The sequence below is a fragment of the Ruditapes philippinarum genome, unplaced genomic scaffold, assembly GCF_026571515.1.
Source record: "Ruditapes philippinarum isolate M1 unplaced genomic scaffold, ASM2657151v2 ctg2071_1_1_1_1, whole genome shotgun sequence".
Classification (NCBI taxonomy): Eukaryota; Metazoa; Mollusca; class Bivalvia; order Venerida; family Veneridae; genus Ruditapes; species Ruditapes philippinarum.
In genome coordinates this window covers 71,363-78,711 of record NW_026863960.1, presented here as the reverse complement: position 1 = coordinate 78,711, position 7,349 = coordinate 71,363, and positions in this window count along the sequence as shown.

The window sequence follows — 7,349 nt, the reverse complement described above, 5'->3', positions numbered from 1 at the left end:
TTTTTTTGTTGGGTGTAAGTATGTTACTAAAAAGAATGGCGTTATTAAACAACAACAAAAACCATTTCAAGCTGTATGTGAATTGTTTTCGTATTACGGTAAGTCCAAAGGTCGCACAGCTTTTTATAGTAAAATCTTTTGGTTAATGTTCATTGAAATACTGTTTCGTTAAATGTTTTAAAATATTTGTTGGGGTGAGCACCAGTTTTTACAACATTTCAGCCATTTTTTGGCGGGCGAAGTCTCCCAGGATTCTATGTACAGCATCATTTATCCATTTTCCACAAGTAACTACCATGCAACTTCTCTTCTTATACGATCTAAACAGTGGCGAAGTCGAATAATGTTGTAAACATATTCAAGTTAACAAACAACTTTGACGTACATTGACTTGATACTGCCACTCTACTACTACAATAAGCTATCCAGAGAATTTCTAAAATATACCGTATAATATATAGAGGATATTGAATGAGTGTAAGTTTAATATTGAATTTATTGAACGAGTTGTATAAAATTGTGATATGCGAACCTTTGGCGAGCATAATAGTATTTCATTCAATGAGTTCAATAAGTTCAGTAATGCACTTTCACGAATTTATTATTCTATTTATCACATACCAGAAATAAAGACCGTTTGAAGTGAAAATTAAGAACCGTTTTTAATTGACGCGCCTATAGTACAACGTTAACATTTCGCGCGTCTTACGAGACGTAACACATGAGATATCGAATTATCACAACAACCAACCAATAACAACAAAAACAGCAGCAGCAACAACAACAACAACAACAACGACGACGACAAAATGTAACACCATCAAACAATTTTAAACAACTTAATGTTCCATGAGCTTCTCGTATATGTTTCATTTTCTTTTGTCAAAGGTTAAACAGTTGTCAGCAAAAAACAGAAAAACACATGTTACCCATTAGAGATTAAATACCTGCGATTCATGCACGTAATTTTTTTTTCGGGCATTGACACTTAAAAGGCGGTACCCTATAAGTATTACACATGAATTTCAGAAATACATTGTAGTCATGATTCGTTCATGAAAATAAATCACTTAATTGTCGCTTTTACTTTGTTAGAAAAATGACTAGAATGTGAAAAAGAACTAGTAGTACGTTCGGTACTAGTATTTTTAAAACATTTTTTAAATGTTCGTACTTATCCCAACATAAATAGCAATTAACTTCTTATAACAGTTACTTCTTACTTTGATCTTTAAGTTATTACATTAGAATTAAAAGTATCCTGGACATAGAGCAATGAAAACATGTTATCAAAAAGTAGACCAGCGAGTGGACCTCAGGTGTCTAATTTACAACAATGTAATGTCAGCTTCAAATCGAAACTTTTCGGCCCTTCCGTCAGTCTTCGGATAAGGACTTTATTATTGATAAAAGCCGAGATATTTACATTGCTCAACTTCCTCACCAGCCTAATTTGCTAGACCTTAGTCCCTATGATCTAACTTTTCTGAAAATCATAACTCAAAGGTATAAAGCTATATCTTGAGAAATATTTTTATATAATTTATGAACAGTAAAATTATATTGTTTTTTTTTAATCTTACATATATTGCCGGTGTTATTTAATACACATGGATATTATACACAAACAGAATAAAATGTTCCAGAACAAAATAATTTATATATTATTTTGCTATTTTAAGAAGAGTTTTAACCATCAAGCAATGAGTTTGTGCATTCACGATTTGCTTTTACTGCCATTAAAGTAATTATAACCATATTTGTATCATACAACCATTTTGGAAGTATTTTTTAAAATTCAAAGAATAATTTTTCCTGGAGATATAGCTTTATACACTTTGATGTTAGTTAAGTCTTGGCACACAGAACCTGTCGTGGATAACTGGCACATTAAATTTATTGGCCGTAAAATGGAATATTTTTTATAAAGATATTTTAATTCGCGGTTGTAAAAGAGCCAATAATTATTAAATACGATTTTCTTAATCAAAATTATATTAAGATTTAAAAAAAAAGAAAAAGGTGAAATAAAAATACACGCATTAAAAAGATACATGTCATTATGATAAAAAATATGTTTGTATTATACCGATATTTGAACACCACCAGAAAAAAACAACATCATATAAAAGTTTTTTGTTTTTGTCTTTGACATTTTTTAAAGCCTCCAAAACTGCATGATAACCCTAGCATCTGCTGTGATAAAACAAAGATGTATCTAGTTGTCCAAAAATGCCTTGGGTGAGGCTATTTTCCAATGTTTTTTTTTCCCTAAATTGCAGCTTGAAAAAAAATATTTCCGTTATATTAGAATACTTTGAAGACTTAAAGTTACCAATTTTTATCGTGTATCGAAATGCACCTTGCAAAGCCTTCGTGACAAAATTAAATTACATTCTTGTGATATATGATAAATGTTTTTACAAACAAGCCTGACTTGACAGGTATAAACCCCGGAGCACAAGTTAGAGTTCAGTGTAACTAATATACATGCAGACAGGTGTTATCATTGACTAATTATCACACATAAAGACATGAAAATAGTTTTAGGTACGTCAAAATGTTGTTCTGTAAAATGAATTGATTTGCGTTATAAATACATGTAATCAGAAATGGAAGACAAACAAAATATTTAATACAAATGTTGTTAACAAAATGTTACATGGATTAAAATATACTTAGAGCTCTACAGTTCAAATATATTCACTGTATACTGCTTTTTGATATTATTTGCATAGGCTTTTTTTAAACTCCATACGCTTATCAAACGGTTTAGGGTCTCCGACCTAAAATCTGAATATTTTATGGACTATAATTAAATTTCCATGCTGAGTCAAACCATTCACATCGTGTCTACAAATACTATTTTAACCGCGTAAATCGTGACACATATTACACTGAAAAAAATGCTTCATTTGTGTTGTTCTGCTTTCTTTCTTGTGTCGTTTACATACCATTACCCTTTAGATACGTCAGAATCCTTCACATCTTGTTCTTAAAGGCCCAATATACCTCAGAATTACTATAATTTATGATTCTCAAAAACGTTTTATTTTTGCAGTTTCCAAATAATTACTAAATTTGTACATGGAGCTAAATATAAGATTTATATATCTGTGATTTGTATTTCAAAAAGGACATGTCAGTACTGTTATCAGCAGAACAATTCAATTAAAAGGAGGTAATCATCTTTGGGAACATTTTGAGAAACATTTGGCCGGCCAACCCTATAACAAGATCGTTTTAATGTGTCAGACATGTCATTTTTCTAGAAAACTCACATCTTTAGCATGCATACACATTTTTTCTTCGGTTGGTTAAGTGGTGATTTCTAGTAAGTGTATGTGAAAATTAATACAAAAGTCTGACCTAATGAAACTCAATTGAATGACACTTCAATAGCAGACGACACATTTATGTGACATGTTTTCGCGGATGCATATCGCTGCAAACATCTTTTGCACAAAATGTATGCAGTCAGCCACGTTTCCGGTGCCGATACGGGTTTAATCGGCCTATTAATAAGTAATTAAACTGTTAGGGTAATTTTCATATAAAGACAAGTTTGGCGAGAAAAAAGTTGAATGAGTATATAACTTATTTGATTATCATTTTTTATTTGTTTGGGTCTTCAGACCAAACAAATAATGGTAGCGAAATTTCAGACTCTAATGCTGTTAATTGCAAATGCCGAAAGTAGTCCGCTTTTTTGAAGCGGTTACTTCCCTTTATATGTAACACTTAGGCCGAAAAATTTAGGGGAGATCACTGCGTAAATATGGTCACATGACAGGCGGATTAATTTTCAAGCAAAATAATTCCCGAATGGTCGAAGATTTCTAATATTGTTTTATTCTTTATAGATATACATGCTTATAGTAAGCGCCATGATTATTTACACAAGTGTTAAACAACAGTTAGCGTCGTTACAAACCCTAACTTAGAATAATATGGTTTTCTTCAGGCCGTTAACATATACAATCGCCGTGGCCGATGGGTTTGTGCGCTCGCTTAGGGAGCTAGAGGTCTTGAGTTCAAATCCCAGTTAAGGCAACTCATTTTTTTTTCAAATTGTTTAAGTCAAATAATTATTGAATTGAATATCAGTGTTGCAATTAGTCTTATTGCCAATTTACTACAATTAAAACGCTGGAAAGCATTGGTGGCACTATACAAAAACTAATTGTTTTATAATCTCACAACCTTCACCTTTCTGACATTCTGAGACCCAAACAAATTCAGCGCCTTCTGTGCTTTGATTATTACATGCTTTTCGGTGGTTTATTATACAGTTATTTATTTCATATGCGATTTGGGAACAGTCAAACTGTTGGCCCGAGGTGGAGGGGGTAGTGTTTTGAACTGTTGCCCAAGGCCGTAGGCCGAGGGCAACAGTTCAAAACACTATCCCCGACACCGAGGGACAACTGTTTGACTGTTCCCAAATCACATATGAAATAACTGTTTTATTACCTGATCAATTACTGTTTTAACAGTACTTGCAGAAGAAAAAAAGAAACAAGAAAATAGTTTTGCACATATGTTAATAATTAAACTTAATACTTTAACTATGTCACGTCACGTCTGGTTATGATCATGATCGATGGACGCTTCAATTAGGAATCCTCTATGACGTCAATGACGTCAGAGCACGCGAGGGAAACAGTCGAAACTATTGACAGGTCAACAGTTCGCGAACGTTGACGTTTTTAGAATTTCAGAAAGCAGTAAAAAATATCAAATTACAATTATATAAGGTATCAGGTAATAAAGAAATATATCAGTGAAATAAAAATGGTAATTTCACTATTTTAAACAGTGAAATTATCAATTTGATAATTTCACTGTTTTGAATTTAAGCCCCTTACGTTGTTTCAGTGAAATACCATCGTGCACAGTACTGGGAACCAACTTTATGACGTGACGTTGTATTATTATTTGGCGCGCTTTTCATTCAGTATTAGGTTTAATGTCTTTTAAAACGTTTCTTTGCATATAATAAAAAGAAAATTTGTTTAGTATAGTGTAAGATCGAAATATATTTCACCTTGAGAACACCAAAAGTTCATATTTCACTCGTGGCTGCGCCACTCGTGAAATATACATTTTGGTGCTCACTCGGTGAAATATATTCCGATCTTACACTGAACTAAACAAATATCCTCTATATTATGCTCCGTCTGAAACGTCATGGTCTTGGAAACTGGCGTCACAATACACACGTTGACGTAACAAATGGACGTAATCGTCTTAGATACCATTGTTAAGTTCTGACGTAAATATAAGGCGTCAAATGCGCATACATAGAGGATATTGAATGAGTGTTAGTTCAATACTGAATTTATTGCACGAGTTGAATAAAATTATATTATGCGAGCCTCTGGCGAACATAATATTATTTTATTCAACGAGTGTAATAAATTCAGTAATGAACTTACACGAATTTTATATTCTTTTTATCACATACCCAAAATAAAGACCGTTTAAAGTGAAATAGAGTCATTTTTCATTGACGCACCTATAGTATAACGCTAACATTAAGCGCGTCTTTACACTATGTTTGTATAACGCTATTGACGTCACGTCAAAATATATACATGGCCGTGCAATACCATATTTACGGAGTCGCAAAATCGGCACGGGTGTGTGATAAAAGTACATTTTAATTTGACGCCAGGTATAATAAAGTATTAAGACTTGATGATTTATGGTATTTTTTTCATATAATTATGTAAGAATTGTTTGAAAACCAGTTTTATCACATACCCGTGCCGATTTTGCGACTCCGTAAATATGGTATTGCACGACCGTGCATATATTTTGACGCGATGTCATCAGCGTTATACAGACATAGTGTAAAGACGCGCTCAATGTTAGTGTTATACTATAGGCGCGTCAATGAAAAAGGTTGAATCAAATAATACTATGCTCGCCAGAGGCTCGCATAATTTAATTTTATTCAACTCGTGCAATAAATTCAGTTTTGATCTTACACTCATTCAATATCCTCTATTTATCGTTGTAGCAGATGTCCCAATGCTTGTTTAAATATTAAACTATTTTTGATAGAGTGTTTACAGGGGCGTGTCATAATCGTCATCAGCATATTTATATCACTCTTCATTTCCATTTTAAAATATAAGGATTTTGGGTTATTGACAATATTCCCTGCCTCCTGGCATTAAAGTAAAACATACATGCGCATTTGACGCCCTATTTTTACGTCAGAGCGTAACAATGGTATCTAAGATGATATCGTCCAACTGTTACGTCAATGTTTGTATTGTGACGTCAGTTTCCTAACGTTGACGTTTCCGACGGAGAATAAGAAAATGTCGAACAGATAAATAGAGGATATTGAATGAGTGTAAGTTCAATACAGAATTTATTGCACGAGTTGAATAAATTATATTATGCGAGCCTCTGGCGAGCATAATATTATTTTACTCAACGAGTGCAATAAATTCAGTAATGAAAATATACGAATTTAATATTCTATTTATCACACACCCAAAATAAAGACCGTTTAAAGTGAAATAAGAGTCATTTTTCATTGACGCGCCTTAAGTATAACGATAACATTTAGCGCGTCTTTACACTATGTTTGTATAACGCTAATGACGTCACGTCAAAATATATGCACGGCCGTGCAATACCATATTTACGTAGTCGCAAAATCGGCACGGGTGTGTGATAAATATAGGACATTGAATGAGTGTTAGTTCAATACTGAATTTATTGCACTAGCATAATATAATTTCATTCAACATGTTCAATAAATTAGTTATGATCTTACACGAATTTGATATTCTGTTTATCACATTCCAAAAATAAAAACCGCTTGAAGTGAATAAAGAGTCATGTTTCATTGACGCGCCTTGAGTAAAACGCTAACATTTAGTGCGTCTTTGTATTACGCTAATCGTCACATCAAAATATATGCATGGACGTGCAATACCGTTTTTACGGAGTCGCAAAATCGGCACGAGTGTGTGATAGTGTTTTTGCGACTCCGTAAAAATGGTATTGCACGGCCGTGCATATATTTTGACGTGACGTCATTTGCGTTATATAAACATAGCTTTAAGACACGCAAATGTTAGCGTTACACTACAGGCGTATCAATGAAAAAATTGTTCTTTTTCACTTCTAACGGTCATTTTTTTAGTATATAATAAAAAGAATATTAAATTCGTGTAAGTTCATTACTGAATTTATTAAACGAGTTGAATAAAACAATATTATGCTCGCCAGAGGCTGGCATAATATATACCGATTCAATCAGTTAAGTTATTTTAGCCAATAATAAATGGAAGGAGAAATTATGCTTTAAATTTATTTTAGATATT